This window comes from Myodes glareolus, chromosome 25, assembly GCF_982192425.1.
Source record: "Myodes glareolus chromosome 25, mMyoGla1.1, whole genome shotgun sequence".
NCBI classification, from domain to species: domain Eukaryota; kingdom Metazoa; phylum Chordata; class Mammalia; order Rodentia; family Cricetidae; genus Myodes; species Myodes glareolus.
This window is the reverse complement of record NC_142050.1, coordinates 23076600-23097552: the sequence shown is the minus strand read 5'-3', so window position 1 is coordinate 23097552 and position 20953 is coordinate 23076600. Positions and strand designations below refer to the sequence as shown.

The 20953-nt window shown below is 37.1% G+C and overlaps 1 long non-coding RNA gene across 1 annotated transcript in view; it reads left to right on the top strand.

The window, feature by feature from the left end:
* The window catches only part of LOC146889698 (uncharacterized), a 62230-nt gene extending 41561 nt beyond the window's left edge, over positions 1–20669 (top strand). Inside the window, exon 3 of the long non-coding RNA XR_014999954.2 lies at positions 20251–20669. This is a non-coding gene — a long non-coding RNA (uncharacterized LOC146889698). The remainder of the gene's footprint in view (positions 1–20250) is intronic.
* Positions 20670–20953: the final 284 nt, after the last annotated feature.

Sequence of the window (20953 nt, the reverse complement as noted above, 5' to 3'; positions counted from 1 at the left end):
AAATATATGGTAGGCCTTTTATAGATTATATACAAGTGTCACACAATTTTATGAAGTGTAGCTGAACATCATTAATTTTTTTTACAACAATCTTTTCTCATTTTACATATCAATCCCAGTTCCCAATCCCTTCCCTCCTCCTGCTCCCTCCATCTTCTTCCCCACCCCACCCTCTATCCACTCCTCAGAGAGGATAAGGCTTCCAACTGGGAGTCAACAAATTCTGTCACATTACTTTGAGGCAGGACCAAGGCCCTCTTCTTCCTATATCTAGGCTATGTAAGGGATTACTTCAAAGAAAATGGGCTCCAAAAAGCCAGTTCAAGCATGAGGGATAAATCCTGATCACACTGCCAGTAGCCCCACTGACTGCCCAAGGCACATGACTATAACCCATATTCAGAGGGCCTGGTTTGGGCCTATGCAGGTTCCCCCACTGTTAGTACAGAGTCAGTGAGCTCCCACTAGCTCAGGGCAGCTGTTTCTGTGGGTTTTCCCGATATTTTCTCTCCTGCCGCTCTTAGACTGGACTCTGGGAGCTTGGTCCAGTGCTTAGCTGTGAATCTCTGCATCTGCTTTCGTCAGTTGCTGGATGAAGGTTCTATGATGACAATGAAGACAGTCATCAATTTGATTACAGGGAAAGGCCAGTTCAGGCACCCTTTCCACTACTGCTTAGGGTCTTCTCTGGGGTCATACTTGTTGATTCCTGGGAATATCCCTAGTGCCAGGTTTTGTTTTATCCCCACCATGACTCTGTCAATCAAGATATCTCTTTCCTTACTCGCCCTCTCTGTCCTTCCCCCATCTTGACCATCCTGTTCCCACATGTTCTCTCCCCTCTCCCCTTCTCCCCTTGCCACATCCTCCCCTCCCCTTTTGTCCTCCCTTCTCCTACCACCCCCATGTTCCCAATATTCTCAGGACACCTTGTCTATTTCCCCTTCCATGTATGTCTCTCTTAAGGTTCTCTTTGTTACCTAGCTTCTCTGGTGTCATGGTCTATAGGCTGGTTTTCCTTTGATTTGCATTTAATATTTGTTTACAAGTGTGTACATACCATGTTTGTCTTTCTGGGTCTGGGTTGCCTCACTCAGAAGAACATAATTAATTTTTTGATCAGTATTGATCTTGGAGCAAATCCCTCATGATACCAAAAAATCAGTATACATGAATATAAACACACACACACACACACACACACACACACACACACACACAGAAACAGAGAGAGAGAGAGAGAGAGACAGACAGACAGACAGACAGACAGACAGACAGACAGACAGACAGATAGACATAGGAACTGAGAATAGTGTGCTTATTGGCTATACAAAATAAAACAAAAATGAAAACATTTTCTCCTTGATTAATCCTTCTATGTCTTTATTTAGCAATAGATCAGGCAAAAACAATGCGAGAGTTCCCTGAAGAGTACACCCTAAATTAGTCTCCCTAGTTCTTTTAACATACAATTTAAAGCTCTTTGCAATTAGCTAGAGACTGTATTCCACTCATCAACCAATGTCATAGCCATTGACAACTGCTTGTTTCATTTCTATCCCAAAACTTTTGTAGGAGAGAGAAGGAGGCAGAGAGATGGGAGGGAGGGAAGGAGAGAGAAGGGAGAAAGAGTGGGACACATATACACAGAGAGAGACAGATGTTAAATGTTATTATATGATCAGATATGATTTACTTTATTTAATATCAACATTAATATAATTGTAATCATATATCTTTCACAAAATATGATTTTTTCTTTCTAAAAATTTTGGGAATTTTAATATGACAAAGACAACTTTTTATTTATAGCTAATGTTTTATGAATACTAGAGGCTATTTCTTCTTTGAATGATACTGCAAAAATTACTATTCCCCCTACCTTTTCTGTGCGCTTGGAGGTAATCAGTTTGGTTCCCATTTGCATGCAGGATGGATGTGTATTCAATAAAGAGGCATACATGACCTTATAACGCAGAACAAAAAGAAGAGCATCCAGTCTGCTGCATGCAACTCTCTCATTTGTCCATTCTCTATTATTTGGGTGGGTCTTAACAATAAGGCATTAATTAGCTCATGTGTGGGATCCTTCAATGATTTCCTATACTTATGTGGTTACACTCTAATTATAGGAAATAACAAGGATCATTTAATGCATGCAAATTGTTCACTGCACAAAGGAATTAGAATGCAAACTGTACAGTTACACCTTACTAAAAAAAGGTGGACCAGCTGTAGAGAAATTAATCATCCTGTTCTACTTCAGTACTTGCCAAATGGAGGGCCACTTCATCCCATTAACTATGGACACATGAGAAAAATCTTTTTGTTGAATGATCTGACAGCAAACCTATAATTATATGCTAAGAAAATAGTAAGATGCAAATGCTACAGCTAAATTGCATCCTAAAATGTGACTGGCTGGATTTTCATGTGCTGTTGCTAAATGAATAAAGACAGATTAAAAAGGAAAAGGGGTTTCCCATACTGATGTTCCAACTGTCTCTCTAACGGCAAGCATCTGCTTGACTGGAATTTGACCAAATAATCAAACAAACAACACCTCCCCAAATTAATAAAACAAATCAAAACAAAAAAATCTCAAACAACACATAAAACAGCTTCCTTTTAAGATATCTCTACCTTGACAATAAAAACAAACAGATACTTTATCTTTTAGAAGAGTAAATTTAAAATAAAGCAAAAAAAATCAGGAAAGTTCTCAAAGGTAAGTGTCTCTGTATGACAGTCCACAATATCTTATTCTGTCTCCTGAGTATTTGAATGAGCTACCCCTCCCTTTTGAACTTCTCAGGAAGTAAGCCTTTTGCTCAAGCGGAGACAGACCTGACAAGTCTCCCAAAGGAAAGATCACCTTCAGAGAGAGAGGCAACTCCATAGCTGCTAAGATTTTAAGATATTTTTATTTATCAATAAAGAAAATATGTGTCAGTATTGAGAGAGGGTAGCAATAACTGAGAAATTCTGATTAAATCATCAACAGGGATATCTTTCTAGATTACTATGATTGGTTTGCTAAAACCTACAAGAATAATTAAATTACTTCAATGCACAACTTATCTTTGGATCTGAATCTTCTAGGGATTCTCTTTAGGTCACGGTGCATTAGACATTCAGCAAGTATAACATTTCAAAATGATTCTTTGATTTCTGAAGAACAGCAGTTTAAAGACCATCTCAGTCAATACATGTTTTTCTCTGAGACAGTTCTCTGTGTAGCCCCAGTTGTCTTGAACTTTCTTTGTAGACCAGCTTTGCCTTGAATTCAGAAATCTGCCTGCCTCTGCCCCTGAGTGGTGAGAGTAAAGGTGTTCACTAAAACTGCCCAGATGTCAGTCAATGAATTTGTGGACTAAAACATTGGGTAAGTATATAAATTCAAGTTGTTTTATATACTTCTTTTGCTTATCTTTCCTATTGAAAGAAAATACAGAATTGAGTATTAGTTTTGAATATTTCACAAAAAATCACTACAGAACAGGGTCCTCCAAAATGTCATGCTTTCTGGAATCCCGCAAAGGTCTCTCGAGTGGATGATGGAGATTGCCCCAGTAGCCCCTACCTCTTCCTTTGCCAGAGTGGCTGCGTTTTCACATTGTTTATGTGTAAGACCTTTGAAAAGCTGGCCTATTACATACTGAAGTTACTTCAGTAACAGATTTTTCAGTGACAAATGCTTATAATGAAAAAAGAAATCAATGTTGTGATTGTTTTTGTAGCCATGAATAGTACTTACCATTTCTGTCATTGAAAAATGTTTATTAGCACCCTGATAAACATCACTGGCATTCAGTTTGATTATTTCAGTGTCCTTGAGTTTGGTGCCAATGCCCTTCTTTGAAAAAGATCTCCTGAGTAAATTGGGAGCATGAGGACCTTGAGGGAGGGTGAAGGGGGAAGGGAAGAGGCAGGAATAGGGACAGAGAAAAATGTAGAGTTCAGTTAAAATCAATAAAAAAGAAGTTATTAACTAGTTTTTTTCTAATAGCTAATTTTAATTTCATTAGTTATTTCTGTTTATAAACATGCTGATGAGCTTTACAGTCACAGTGGACAAGGGGAAAAAGTGGGGCAAAAATGGAAAGTGAAGAACAGAATGAAAGTATGTTTAGAGTGCGTTTCCATTTCATTTGACGAGAATCTCATCTGTTCAGTGTCAGTCTGAGACACCAATATCAAAGTCAACTGTTGGCAAGCAACTTAACTAATTGACAAGGAATGACCTTCCCTGTCTGATTCCAGAACTCTATTATGTGGCTCAGTCTGAAAGAGTTAGTATGCTAAGAATGGAGGAAGGGTAGTTGGAATGGTAACTGCTTATCTTGAAACAAAATTATGAATATTGAATATGAATATGAGGGTGTTGATAGTATATAAAAGATATCAGGTCACTTCTATGATAGTTTCTATTTTACAGATGTGAGCAATGAATTCCCTAGTTGTAAGGAGACTAAAAAAATCCTAATAACTTTCTAGAATTACATCCAGAAAGCACAGTAGGCACTGTAGGAAAAATTGACAGTTTCTTATATGGGTGAGGCATTGTTCATAAGGGGTGATTTTAAAAGGCAACAGTGCTCTGAAATTTTATGGTTTTCATAATATGATTTTGAACCAACCTCTATTGTTTCAAAGGGGACAATTACTCCTTTTTTTTTCTAATCAGTGAACAGGAATGCTTTCATATTGTTTCAAGGTCTGTGTGAGTAAGTTTTCAATAGGTGTTATTAAAACACCTGACTGAACACAACTTAAAGCGTCTAATCATTTTCATTTGTTTTGATGTTTAAAAGGTTTCAGCCACTCGTGCTGAGAAGGGCATGGTATGGATTACAATTAACCACATGGCAACCAAGAAGCAGGAAGAGGAAGGGCCAAGGACTAGGTAGAATTTTACAATACTGTCTCAAGTGACCTTATAAGTTGGCTTTAATTCTATAGCTCCACACAGTCAACACATAAATGCACTGGGGACATTTCCTATTCAAACCATTGATGTTCAGTTATACATAATACACCATTGTATGGCTAGTATGTGGTTAAGTAGAAACTCTAACTGAATACCTCAGTCTAAGTTCAGGCTATCTTTCCACTGTTATCTTTTGGAGGTCAGAAGTTCTTCTTAATTGATATTTGTGAGTTACTATTGCAGACTTTCCATCTTAGAGATGAAATGAGCCTTACTACAAAAACAAGCTTGTTATGGGTTTGAGGTAAAATTAAGCTTGCTCAGTGAATTCTTGTAGTGTAGTCACCTATCAAGTTGCTTTACAAACACTACGATAATATTTGTTGTTTAGAGTATGGTGATTATGGACTCAACAAAAGTCACCACATGTAAACTCCAACTTCCAACATGTTCTTTAATTGTTTTATATGAGATCAGTACAGGTAGCCTTGAATGTTTACATGTAGGGAGTAACCAGCTCCCCAGATTGGAAACAAGAAAGACTTCTGCTAACATTAATGATTCAGGTCCTAGGTATTATAAATTCTTTTCCAGATTCATAAATATCCTTCCTCTTTTCAAACCCCCAAAAGTCTGTCCTCCCACATTCAGTAATTTTGTAACATTTAAAACAGGTCCTTTGTGTTTTGGTTGTTGCTCTTGAAAACCATGCCCCTACATGCCTTCATCATTTCTATATAATTTTAATCTTATGAGTTGAACTCTTGCTTGAAAAGAAAATGAGTAGATAAAAATTAATTTCTCATGATACTCATTCTTTTCTTCACAAGAAGTAAAAAAAAAATGCTTCTTTTTTGTAGGTTTTTAATATTAACAAAATACAAGTTTCTGTCTGGGAGTGTTAAATATTAATCTAACCTAACAATGCTGAAAAGGTCATAATAAATACAAGAAATATTGTTTTCTGTAATCAATTATCAAAGAAACATTAATGATAAATATACTGAGAAAATCTTTAGTAAAAGAATGATAGAGGTATAAAGAGAAGTTAAATAGTACACTAAATTAAATAAACAAATTCAGGAAATTGTATTCAGATTTACAAAACACTTAACCACATAAAATATATATATTCCAAAGAGCTTCGAGGATTAGAATGACAGTTGGGTAGCTGAACAGTACCAGGAAATAAAGTAATTATATGTTTGAGCCTATGAGGTGCCAAATATGCAAGGGAATAAACATTATTCAAACTCTGTAAGATAAAGAGAGAATTTCATTGCCACAAAAATAATACCCAAAATGAAATTGGATGCAAACCTCTGATTGTCAAACAGAATAAAGCTTTGAAATGTGGACTTATAGGAAATGAAATGGCAATTTCTCCACCAGAAAACATACATCCAACTTTCATAAAAGTGAAGCAGGCAGTGCACTAAGTCTACATAAACATGAACATAATAAAATGAATGAATTCATATTTTCCAAGGTCCCTTAGTCTGCCAAAATTCTGAAAATATCAATGCAAATCATGATAGAAAGGTCTATGCATTATTAATTTGAGCACTTGTGAAACAAACAGACCATCATAATTTACTATCAAATGTCATATGTTCAGGTAAACTACTTGTAAAAAATATTATTTTTAGAAAACAATGTATAGAAATAAATTACAGTAATTTTTTTAAAAAAATATTAGCAGTTTTGGTATGGAAATTATTCATGTTTGAAACTGTACAGAGAAGTCAGGTTGCCTGCTGCTCCACTGACTGAGTTAAGACAAGCAGTATGGTATTTTACATATGCAAAGGGGAGCATGCACCTGAGAAAAGGAAGACATGAGAAGTACTTGGTTTGACTTAAGTTAGAAGGGATACAGCACAGAAACTGACACAAGATAATAGGAACGGGAAGTTCCATTAGACGTAACTTTCATCCTCATTCAGTATTTGACTATGGTGGTAAGCAAAGAATTAGTGCACCATAATAAAAATCCGGATCACGAGTAAATGTCCACGTTAAATAGCAACGCCACCCTCCCCCACCAAAACAAAAAGGGTTATCTGGATGTCTTGAGCTCAGTTACCTCTTCCTAGTAACATAGACGATTGTTTCTTCTATGAAAATATAAATGGGCTATGTATATATAAACTGTCTTCCCAATCAACTGTGTGTTTTTCCAGACTGAAATTTTGAGTATCATCATGAAGTTCTTTATTGCCTTATTATTCCCTGACTTTCACCTCCCTGCTGATATCATATCTCTCCTGATCAGTGCAGCGGTCCTGAACACTGGTATCTGCTTGCTTCTCTACCAGGCAATACCAAGTTACTCTGCAATGAAGAGGAATGAACCCTTAAAGCATTATCTTAATTGTGTCCTGCACTTTGTCAGTTACTTACGTGTTATTTTTTAACAAAATCTCAATGATTCGATTTTATCAGTGAAAACTCTATAGTCAGATGCTGGGACAAAAGCCTGCTATCTCAGACAGGCAAAGAAAAGCACCCATCTGATCTTTCCCCCCACCCCATAGCAGACATTCCAGTCTCATTCTCTCTTCCTACACCATCTCAAAAACCCCCTCAAACTCGAATGTCCCTGTTCTTTGCTTTCTGTGCATCTCCTTATCTGTCCTCCTGAGTCCCTCTTACTCTTTATGTTTTTTTTTCTCTTAATAATCCAGAATTCACTTCCTGTCAACTGGTTGTTTGCTTCATCTCTTGACCTATGGTTGACTTGACTTTATTTAATCCTAATTACAATATTCAAGCAGAAAGCTTTTGTAGTAAAGGTGTGTGTGAGGGCTGACCCACAACCCAACTAGAAGCAGGTTTTTCCAGTAAATCACACAACCTCAGTGATTCACACTGTGATCAAATATCCTGCAACACTTACATAAGATTATTTTTTATGGGAACTAGAAATAGAGTTTTCAAAATTATTACATCTCAGGGTCTGCCATTTATAAAACACTGTATCAATATTTAAAAAAAAACATATAAAGTCTTATGCATAAGGCAACAAAATAGTAAATGATAATTATCCCAAAAATGTCACTTCACAATGTTAATTTTGGTGTATGATGAGGTGGGTGTAATGTCACCATCAGCCACATGATTTGAACATATTCACATCTTTGGGGTTAATGTCAATTTCCTTAAATTCCACAAAGGGGAACAGTTGCATATGCCTTTAAAAGTACAATCATAAGCAGAGCTTTCAATATTTAAAACAAATAGTCTATCTGAATGAATAAAATATCCATCGGGAAGTGAGAATGCCATGACAGGCAAGTAGAAATAAAATGATTAATGTAAGACACGGGAAGGTGGACACGTTGATATGGATAGTACTGTCTCCATTTCCAGTGTGACAAGTGAGATATGCCATCTCACTATGGAGTGCTCCACAAGGGCAGCTTTTAAAGTCATCCAGATAGATTTTGTTCATCCTAACTGGCAGGTCATAAATAAACGTTGACTTGACATTCCTGTGTACCTGTTCCACTCCACCAGCTCTTGGATTGCTCTCGTTCCTGACAAAGACAGTTCACCACGACAAAAGAGGAGGTGAAAGAAACGTCTAAGATGTCCTCAGAGCTCAGTGATAGCTGGGATGTTTCTCTAAAAAAGATTAATGATAACTGCAATGCCTTTGAAACAGCAGCAGTTTCTTTACCAATAAAGTTATGAGGGTGAACTAATCCTAAAATCTTATATGTGTTTCTTAAACTTTAATAAGATTTCAGCGTCTTTACCACTTTCTAATGTGCAATTAACTTTCAAATATTCTAATTTAGGTCCTGTGGGAGTAGCCTAGTAACAAGTTTGTATAATGGTCTCACTGGTTTACTACTTCCTGGGAAACAGTTACACCGAGTTTAGACTTGAGGACTCCTGGACATCAGCTAACCAATACTGATAACTAGATAACTTTTCTTTCGGATGGAGCTATTTTAAATTATCCTTACCTTTCATTGATTAGAAATATACCTCTTTAATATTAGTCTGTTTTTTGTTTTGTTTTGGTTTAGATTGGTTTGGTTTTATGGACCAATGTATCAGACCACGAAGATATCTAATTTGGTAAAATAAAACAACTCTCTCAAATTCTTAAGATTAGCTATGCCATTTTCCTTTACTAGCTGAACATTAAACACACATGACTTCTGAACTTTATCAACTATAGTCAACAACTTCAAATTCTTACCACCAACGCATGACCAAATTCTAAATAGGAAATTAGAAGAGTATTGCAAATATTCCTTTTCTGATCATTGTTTGGTCTATTGCTATGAGAAAGGGTAGTGAGAAGTTTGGCTCTGTGTGTGATCTATTGCTTCAGTGCTGGGTCTTCAGTATAGTTGAAAGTATGTTATCAGATAGCGTGTGATAAAGAACTTTGCTACATTTGGGCCTGGGGACTTGGTTCAGTGGTTAAAGCGCTTGCCATATAAGCATGAGAACTTGAGTTCATATTTCCAACAGCCATGTAAAAGCTGAATGTGGTGGTACATGTCTGCAACTTCCAGGGGTGCAGGGGAGCAGGGATGCAGGGGTGCAGGGGACATGGGAGGAGAAGAGATAAGAGAATCCCTGGAGCTTATTGGCCAGCCAGCCAAGCTGCACCAATAAGCAGTATGTGAAGGGCAATGTGACTGACATCAGCTTCTGGCCTCCGTACACACACATAAACACCTGCACGTGAAACGACACATATACAGACATGCTCGCTTGCGCACACACACACACACACAAACACACACACACACACACACACACACACACACACATAATCACATGCGCACATGCACAGGCACGAATGACGCCACATTTCGCTTGACCAACTAAGGAAATGGAGTTGCTGCTGCCAAAACGCCAAAGTTTATGAGGACCAAAGTTTGAGAATGAAGTAAAAGGGGTCAGAAACTGAATTTTATGAACATTAACAATGAAAGATAACAGTAATCTCCAAAATAGAGAACTACATAAGCTTGCATTGCTAAATCCTTCATAAATGAGGAGAAAATAATATCTCCATTATTCTTTAGCCTATGAATAGAGAGTTTGAATATAATATTAAATATATGTTTGGTGTTTAAAGGAGATAAAATTTCAAAAGGCTCAGAGAAATAACTTTAAGTTAAGTTACTTCAAATAAATGATACTTTTATATCTCTAATAAAACCAACAGACAAAGATGAATAAAGGCAAGTTGAAACATTTAAAAGCAGAGTTGTTGAAGGATATGCCTATAAAATAAATATATCAATAGTTCCATTTATGGTGATTGAAAAAAGAGAATGTTATATTAAACAGCCACTTTAATTATTTCTTCCTTTCTTAGTCCATTGGTAAGGCCAACTAACTATAATCTATATTTAGGTTACCCAGCTTCTTTATCTATTTTGAATTGAAAATGATTTCTGATCCTGAATACAACAATGAAGCAAGAGTTGATTGTAGTGAACAAATGGGCAGAGGGGTATTGGTAACAGTGCCATGACATTAACACGGGGACAGACTCATGTTAGTATAAGAGCAGCCCAAAATAATCTGGGCTCACAAATTACAACCAGACCTTGAGCTTTTAACAGTTAATTTTGCTACATCAAAGTCATCTGCTCATGACAACTCTCTTAATAAACATTAACTTTCTAATTTAAAAAAAAACAACAAAAAAACAAAGTCATCTGCTCCTGTGCATTGTCATAATATGAATAAGTACATTTGCTCTTTTTTAACAACAAAATAGGATGGGGCATTTAGAGTAAAGGGTCAAGATAACAAATATCACATGACCCTAGCTGTCTGTGCACTATTGACTTTGTTGTCTGTATCTACTCCAAACACTTCCTCTAAAAACTTAAAGCTCATCAACAAAATTTCTACACATAGAACATGCACAAAGCATGGGATGAAGAAAGCCTTTCCTTGTTTCTGCCTTTAATGTCCTGCCTGCTTAGCAGTATTTTGTCACATTCATTCATACATAATAAATGATTCCCTCTGTCAGTCATTCTGGAATGAAGATATAGTTTCGATAATTACATCTTCATCCTTGAGATAGATTTACTAGTGAATAGCAGTGAGAGCTATTTCCATGAACTCAATTATAAATGAAAATATTTTACTAATAACTATAGACCAAATGAAAAATGAAAAGCAAAGGCTTTAAGCAGAAAATATACTATGATAAAACAAACACCACAAAATATACTAATGAATATTGTTTATTGTTTATATTTCCGTGTTAATTTGCCCTCAATTATGATAATGTTCATGGAGCGGCTATGCTCTAAAGAATCTGTTGAATAAACAGAAAAAGAATGGTTTGCATAAAAGGAAGAAATTTGCATTCTGCTATTGGTTTTAAAAATGTGATGTATAGCTTTTCGATGTTTTGATAATATGTAATTTCTCCATAATTTAAAACAAAAACCCTGCTATTTCCAAAAATCTCATCTACTTTATTAAACTGAAGTGTGCCAGTCGTAGAACTTTTAATGCCACTATCCTACAAAAGCTCATGTCAGACTTTTTGGAGATACACTAAACCTTTCAAGAAGAAAATACAAAGCAGAGTGAAAACTTTGCAAACATTGCTCATTTTCATAAAATGTGCTGACACTTTTTAATGATAGAAGGAATTAACCTGAGGAAATCAAGACACTGAGAGTTTAGCTTTGACCAAATAGAAAGAAAGAGAATCTAAACTCAGGTCCCTTCACTGATCTGAAATTCCTCCTAACGATGATCCTCTGAGATCCCCTCTCCCCGCCTTTCATAAGTATCAACGTGGGTACTCAAGAAACCTTCTTGACAATTTTTCTGAGACAGAGAGAAATTTCATGCCCAGGTATGTTCTCTCCTGGTACCATCTTTGATTGGCCCCGTGTGATTTCTGTTTATGAACAGTGGTAGTTTGCACAGTTTGCTACCTCAGCTATAATCTTTATACTGGGAAGTGTGTATTTATTCTTTTAAAAGAGCACTTCACTGAGGTAAATTGGGATAATTAAAAAAAAACAGAAAAATTAAATTCACTCACTATCCAACTACCTAGAAATAAATACTATTAACTGAAAGCAATGTTCGATCTCTTTCAATCTTTTACAATGACATAAATGTTTATTTCCAAAACATATCTATCATCTGGACTTATTATTTTATATATTTCTATATTTTGATTATGATGCTATTCTAATAAATTCAGGATACATTTTTACTTCATCATCCACCTATATTCATAAAGGGTCATTGTATATATGTGCTATTCTGTGTGCATACACATGAACATGTGTGTACATATACATGCTTGTCAAGGTATATTGTGTTTGCTCATGAATGTGCAGCAGTGTTCTGGAACTGATATATGCCATCTTGAAAGGACCACCTGTGTTTTCTTCCTTATGTTGTTTTCAGTCACATGGGTAGTTTGAAGTCAGCCATGCTGAAATCGTCTATAACTAGCCATCAGGAAATTGTTACAAATCCAGGCTTCTTTTTTTCCCTTCTCCCTTAAACTCCATTGACTGAGCTTACTAGAGCATAGCCAATTTGGGATATGAGGGGGAGCTTACTTCAGAATAAAGAATTACTTCAATTCTTCAATGTTGTGGAAACTTTTATGTAATCCATATTATCTGTTGCCAGCACGAGAAAAAACAAAGCTCTCAGACATTGCTGATAGAAACTTAAAACGTTATAGCTACTTTGGAAAACAGCCTAGCACTTTAAATGTAAACACACACACTCAGTGTCTGACTTAGCAATTGCATTCTTGGCCATGCTCCCAGAGAAATGAACACTTGTACATCTTCACAAAAACATATATATTTTGAGTCCTTATTATAGGTCTGTCTTGTTGAAGGCGCTGACAGGTGCTGACTATGATGAGAGAATGCTTTTTTTTTACAACCTCTGTTCACAGTCTAGCCAGTATATATTTTTCCAATGATACTAGTTACAGTGAGAAAGGACAAGCATGTTAGGCATGTAAGAAACTCACAAACAATTTTGGCAAGACTTCATCCCATTTTAATGTAGGTGGAAGTTTTTTTTTTAACACTACTCTAATTTAAACATACTTGCACATGCAATATAGAAAACTGACGCTTCCCCTGTGGAAAAAATATAAACACCATACTCTGCTCAATCTCTGAAGCTCTACAACTTAATGGTCAGACCTTGAAGGAATACAATGAATGTCAGACTGAATACCAACAGCATTGCATTTTTACAGCCAGCATCTTTCCTTTTCTGTCTTCTTTCCAGTTATCAACAAGAGGTTGAATTTATTGAATGAGATCCAGATGTTTAGAAAACACAGACTTTACGTCACAAATCTAAACAGGAATAGAATGTAGAACAAGCATGCAATTAGCATAGGCTCATTTCTGAAAAGTACATCTATTAACATGGATTTGAACTATGTGTGATGTAAGCTGTGCTTTAAAATTATTGCAGTTTTTCTTGATATTGACTGTCAGTTGTTGCTACAACATTGTTTTCTGAAAATTGGAAGCTTTCCTGTGTATAACAAGTCATATATCAGCATTATATTAGGGAACCATCTACATAGAAATGGACTGTAATCTAGAACATGTGTAATTCCACACATACTAATTTCATCCTGTGAATACCTACACTTGCGGCAATTCATTACAATGGCAATAATTCAAGACCAACTCAAACAAAATGTTTTCATGAAATCAAAGTTTTGCACTGTTGTCAAACTTCAGCTAGAAGATTTATTTGATTATATTTACTCGTTTAATCTAGGACTGTCTGTACTCTTTTATATTAATTTTACTCTTTCTTTAAAGATTTTTTAAAAGCTATTTCCTTCTATAACTGCCTATACCTCTTTTGTTTTTTCAAGCCTGTGTACATTTTTTAATCACACTGTGGTGCATTCAGAGGTTTATTTCTGTCTGAATTTGTCTTTATTGCGTATCTTTAATCCTTTTTTGATCACTGTTGTAAACTGTTAGGTAGTCATGATTAGGACCAGGGCAGCCACTTTGGCTATTGGTTATACCCTGCATGGCTTTCCAGCACGGCAGAGGCTCATTTACTGCCAGCTCTGGGAGCCGTGTTTACCACCCCAAGTCTCAGAAACAGTTGGGCTATGCCACCACCAAGTAACTTGCTGCCCCTTGCACACAAATCCCATTCAACTGCTTCATTAACAGGACCAGCATGAATCAGGAAACTGTTGCTTAAAGGAGCCACACAGTTTTTGAGGCTAATGCTGAATCAGGAAGCCTTCTCTTGAAGTAGTGGCACCTCTGTTCACCACCAGCAAACAGATCCTCCTGGAAATTGGAAGCAGACAAGATCGCCAGGCAAAAGTTTGAAGCATGGGGGTGGGGAGAATGGGGGGAAGAGGAAAGGAGGGGAGAGAGAAGGGAGAAAGGGAGGGTTGGGGAAAGCTGGGGGTAGTGGGATGGCTGAGATGGAGGAAAGATGGATATGGAAGCAGGGAAGGAGATATCTTAATTGAGGGAGCCATTTTGGGGTTGGTGAGAGGCTTGGCTCTGGAGAGGTTCCCAGGAGTCAACGGGATGATCCCAGCTAGGACGCTGGGCAGTGGAGGAGAGAGTGCCTGAACTGGCCTTGTCCCATAGTCAGATTGATGACTATCTTAAATATCACCATAGAACCTTCGTCCGGCGACAGATGGAGATAGAGACACAGACCCACATTGGAGCACTGGACTGAGCTTCCAAGGTCCAGTTGAAGAGCAAAAGAAGGGAGAATATAAGTAAAGAAGTCAGGACCGCGAGGGGTTGGTCCACCCACTGAGACAATGTACCTGAGCTAATGGGAGCTCACCAACTCCAGCTGGACTGGTACTGAACGAACGTGGGATCAAACTGGACCCTCTGAATTGGTGGTGACTGAGGGGCCAATGATAATGGCACTGGTATTTTTCACTACTGCATGTACTGGCTTTTTGGGATCCTATTCTCTTTGGATGCACACCTTCCTAAATCTGGATATAGGGGGCAAGGTCTTTGACTTCCCACAGGGCAGGGTATCTTGCCTTCTCTTAGGACTGGAGGGGGTAGGGGAGTGGTGGGAGGGAGCGGGTGGGAAGTGGGAGGAGGGGAAAAAGTGGAAAATTTGGTATTATTTATAAAGTAATAAAAAAGAAATTAAAAATAAGCAGCTATCAACAAAAAAGCTCCAATTGATTCCATTTCTGTGGGTCTAGAAAACCTTCTTTTTTAGCTTTCTTAGGCTTTATGTGGATATTGTCACCAAACATTTGAGTACCATTTTTAAATGGAGACTGTTTTTTGGTTTCCCAGCCACCCAGACCCAAATAATCAAAAAAGGAAGCATATTAATTAGAACAATATTTGGTCTAATAATAGTTCAGGCATATTTCTAGCTAGCTCTTACATGTTAAACTAACCCATTTCTATTATTTTATATTTTACCATGAGGCTTGTGGTTTACTGGTAAGATTCTGTCATCTTCCTCCTTCGGTAGCTACATAGAATCTGTCTGACTCTGCATTCTGTCTCCTTGCATTCAGTTTAGTTTTTCTGGCTACCTATATTCTGCCTTGCCATAGGCAAAAGCAGCTGCTTTGTTAACCAAAGGTAATAAAACATATTCACAGCAAACAGAGGGGAATCTCAAAGCATTCATGATAGTTATACTTTATTGGTATAGCTTCTGACAATACAAGAGACATAATCACACAGAAAACTCTCTGATTCTCTGGCTGTTACATTTTTTCCACCTCCTCTTCCATAATGTTCCCTGAGTCTTTGGTATGGGAGTTGTTTTATAGCTTTAGCCACTGGGTGTTACAAGGCTCTACAACTCTGCATTTTGATTGGCTGTGGTTTTCTGTAATGATCTCTCTTGCAAAAGGAAACTGCTTTGATGAAGGGCAAGGATTATACTTATCTTTGGATGCAAGGACAAATATTTAGAATGTGGTTAGGAATTATGCTGATTTTATAAAATAGTGATTATACATTGTTTTAGATGTTTTTCAAGGTCATACTTCAAAAACCTGTACTCAACAAAATTGGAAAAGTTAAAGGAAATGGACAATTTTCTGGATAAATATCACTTACTAAAATTAAATTGGACGTGATAAGCAAATTAAATAAGGCTATAACTGCTGAGGAAATAGAAACACTCACCAAAAGTCTCCCAACCACAAAAAGACCAGGACCAGATGGTTTCAGCCCAGAATTCTGCAAGATTTTCGAAGAAGAACTAATACCAATACTCCTCAAATTGTTCCACATAATAGAAACAAACTCTTTTATGAGAGTACAATTACCCTGATACCCAGACCACTTAAAGGCATTATTAAGAAAGAGAATTACAGACCAATCTCACTCATGAACATTTATGCAAAAATACTCAATAAAATACTGATAAACCAAACACAAGAACACATCTGAAAAATCATCCACCATGACCAAGAAGTCTTCATCCCAGAGATGCTGTGATCATTCAACATACAAAATCCTGTCAATGTAATCCATCATATAAACAAACTGAAATATAAATATGATCTTCTCATTAGATGTTGAAAAAAGCCTTCAACAAAATACAACTCTCCTCCATGAAAAAGTCTTGGAGAAAGCAGGAATGCAGGGAACATAGCTAGGCATAATAAAGGCATAATACAGCAAGCCAACATTCAACATCAAACTAAATGTAGAGAAACTCAAAGCGATCCCACTGAAATTAGGAACAACATAAGGTTACTCACTCTTTCCAATATCTATCTGATATAGTAATTGATGTTCTAGGATTTCCTCCGTGTCTGTTGTTATGTCCCTCTTTTCTTTTCTGATATTGTTAATTTGGATATTCTCTCTATGCCTTTTGGTCAGTTTGGATAGAGGTTTGTTTTTGTTTGTTTGTTTTTCTTGAAGAACCAACTCTTTGTCTCTTTGATTCTTTGTATTGTTTTCTTTGTTTCTATTTTGTTGATTTTCTCTGTCATCTAGTCCTCCTGGGTAAGTTTGCTTCTGTTTGTTCCAGAGTTTTCAGGTGTTGTGTTAACTCACTAGTGTGGGATTTTTCCAGCTTCTTTAGGTAGACATTTAGCATTATAAACTTTTCTCTTAACACTGCTTTCATTGTGTCCCATAAATCTGAGTATGTTGTATGGTCATTTTCATTAAATTTTAGGAAGTCTTTTACTTTATTTCTTCTTTGAACCATTAGGGATGTATGTGAGCATTGTTTAATGTCCATGTGTTTGTGGGCTTTCTGAAATTAGTGTTGGTGTTGAATTCTAATTTTAAGCCGTGGTGATTTGATAAGATACATGGGGTTTTTCCATATTTTTTTGTATCTGCTGAGGTTTGCTTTGTTACCTCATATGTAGTCAATTTTTGAGAAGATTCAATGAGGGGGATTTTTTTTTCCAATTTATTTAGTGTTCTGTAAGCTTCTTGTATTTTCATAGGCATATCTTTCTTTAGGCTGGGAAAATTTTCTTCTATGATTTTGTTGAGCGTATTTTCTATGTTTTTGAGTTTGACTTCTCTTTTTTCTACCCCTATTATCCTTAGGTTTGGTCTTTTCATGGTGTCTCATATTCCTAGATATTTTGTGATAAGCTTTTTTAGATTTAATGTTTACTCTGAATGGTGAGTCTATTTCCTCTATTGTATCTTCAGCACTTGAGAGCCTATCTCACATCTTTTGTTTTCTGGTGTTTATGCTTGCATAGGTGATTCCTGATCATTTTCCTTTATTTTCTATTTCTATAATACACTCAGTTTGTGTTTTCTTTATTGTCTCTATTTCAGTTTTCAAATATTGAATCATTTCTCTTATCTGTTCCATTGCTTTTTTTTTTTTGGTTTTCACTAAGAGATTTCTTGATTTCTCCCAGTTTTTTTGTTTGTCTTTTCTTCCATTTCTTTGAGGGAGTCTTTCATTTCCTCTTTAAGGGCCTCAAACATACTCCTAAAGTTATTTTTATTGTTATTTTCTTCTGCTTCATCTATATTGGGGTGTTCAATCTTGCTGTTATATAGCCACTAGTTTTTGTTGGTGTCGTGTTGCTCTTTATGGTGTGCTCTTACCTTGTCTACCCTTCTTTCCCCCTGATAAGTGTAGTTGGGTTTGTGTCTCTGGTGGTCAATTTTTCAGGTGCCAGTAGATCCAAGTCTCACATGGTTGCCTCTTGTAGTATAATCAGGGCCACAGTTCCAATCACCCCAGAAGTTACTTGGCATTTCCAGAGGTCACTCAGTGTTTCCAGGGTTTGCTCTGCAATCCCAGAGGTCCTTCAGGCTTGCTCCCGTGGAGGTTCCTTGCCTGGGCCTGCTACCACTGAGGTTGCTGGCTCAGACCTGGTTCTGTGGAGGTGACAGGCTCGGGCCTGTCTTGGCTGAAGTTGCTGGCTCGGGCCTTCTCTGGCATAGGTTGTTGGCTCAGTCCTGTTCCGGTGGATGTCCCTGGTTTGGGCCTACTCCCACAGAGGTCCCTGACCTAGGCACAGTACTGCAGAGGTCTCTGACTTGGGCCTGATCACTTGGTGGTCACTCCTTCATACCTGCTCCCACAGAGGTTGCTTGTTTGGGTCTACTCCAGCAGAGGTTGCTGACTTGGGCCTGTTCCTAAAGAAACCCTTGGCTCAGGCTTACCCTTGCCAAGGTCCCTGACCTGGGCCCAGTACAGTAGAAGTCTTTGGCTTGGGCCTGCTCCGTTGCTCGTTGCTCCCTTGTACCTGCTCCTGTGGAGGTCGCTGGCTTGGGCCAGCTCCAGCAGAGGTTGCTGGCTTGGCTCTGCTCCTGTGGAGGTCCCTGGCCTGGATCCAGTCCCACAGAGGTCTCTGGCTCAGGTCTGCTCCCTAGGTGGTTGCTCCCTCATACCTGCTTCTGCAGAAGTCACTGACTTGGGCCTGCTCCCTTATCAATTTTTAATGGGTAAAAGTAATTATTTTGTGTTTTAGGATTTTCCTATAATATTTTTCAGAAAATAAGGAAACTTAAAAACTAAAAACTGAAGTTGGCAATAAATACATTTAGAAAGTGTAATACTTTAAGAAGCAATTGAAGTATTTACAAAATTGCAATGCCCTGGGGGTTTCTTTCTACTTGGGTTGACAACTCCATGAAAGACAGCCACTGTGTCTTATACCCACTAGCACTTGTCAAGTATTAAAGCGTATTGACAGTCCCTGTCACTGAAATGGCAGATCATCCCTACAGTATGAAATTCTAAGAGAATGGAATGAAGTTTCTCCAATTTTTAATCTAATTTCAAGTCCCTCTAATGACATCAACAAATTAAAAAGGATACTTGGGCATTGTCTTACAGAACCATAGATATTCACCTTTGTATGTCTGCCCAGTTTTCTGGATTGTTCAGGAAAGTGTAGCCTTTTTCTCTTTAATTTCTATCCCTCCTTGGGTTTCGTCAACACTCTGAATTTCTTATTTTTTCTCTCCTGGCCACTTGGCTGCCTGCCCCAGGTGGTTGACCTTCCTGGTAGCTTAGTATAAACAACATGGCTTTCTAGTTCTGTTCACCATTCTCCTCTTCCAGGCAGCCGCCAAGAGGCACAGTTTACTTGACCTGGAATATTGCTTTTAAACTCTAATAAATGTTCTTATGTTATAATACATACAAATATTTATAAACATATAATATTATATATACATGTCTTCATTTTCTTTATATGTTGTTTATTAGAAATTTAAAAACTACAGCAGTTTGCTACTAAGCAGTTATCTCAGATTCTCTGGAGTCACAACTCCTAAAGAGGAGGCTTCAATATGTGTAAATGAGTCTGCTCCCATTGGTTCATGGACTCTGATTTCAAAGGAGACAATCTTAAAGTTTTGAAGGACATTTCCTATACATCATTGCAACATAAGTCCTGTCCTCCAAGAGCAATACTGCAAAACAAAATGGCATGGTTCCATTTCGATGACAGTTCTTTGCTACTGAATGAGCCAAAAAACCACGTGTAAATATATATTCTTTCAGGAATGACATCATAATGTTATTTACTGCTAATATCCTTATGATTGTAGTAGGTTTGACTTGAAATATGCTTACATAGTTTGTCTAGAGTAACTCAAATACAGCAAAACTATGTCACTTTACTCTGAAAGCTGTGTATTATACTAAGTATACATATGAACACTTGATTCATACAGTGTTAATATAATCCAAATATCTACCAATTTGTGTAATTGTTAAATATTGGCCTGATTTTTTTGGTCATTTTAATTTGCTTAGTAAACATTTGATTTTCTTTTGTTCATTTACAGTCATATAATTATGTTAACTTACTCTTAATTTCACAGACATCAACATCAATCACTTCTAGAAATCAACTTCCTGCTGCTGTATCCTAGTTTGAGCTCTTCAGATTTCTCAGCAAATGACCCTTTGATGACTTGTCATGGAGCTTCATAAAGCACTGATTCCCTTTCGAGAGATGGATTTCAAAATCAGATGCTCCCTGTTACTCATGTATCCAAAAGAGTGGAAGGTGGTGGAAGTGTGCAGGAAGTTTGTACAGAGGCCAAAAGGGTTTGTCCACATGTTTCATAGGGAAACAATGTCATTGATGTGATGCGTGAGATAATAAATAAGCAATGGGCAAGCTTTCTTCACCAATGCTTCATAGGTGTTGCTGTATGCATGGGATGCTATCCTATATATGCTTAGTGCTTGTACATTTTAGACACTTAATAGATATTATCTCTGCTACCTCTTGGACCTTCATGTTTCTTTGTGAAAGACTCAAAACTATCAGCTCAGCTTAATGTTTATCAGTGCCATGTTACAGACAAAGAAACTGTGTCAGCGAGATCACTCAATTTTGAGTTTCATACTGCTCTATAGATTTTATATGAAATTTGAACACACGCTTAGCATGTTTTCTATTGGTATTAATAGTAAAAAAAAAACCCAAGAATCAGATATTAGAAGGTGAAAGCTGCTTCTCTGATCTTTCAGCGTTCACCCTCTAATATCTTACCTCTACTGAATCCTTAGACCGAA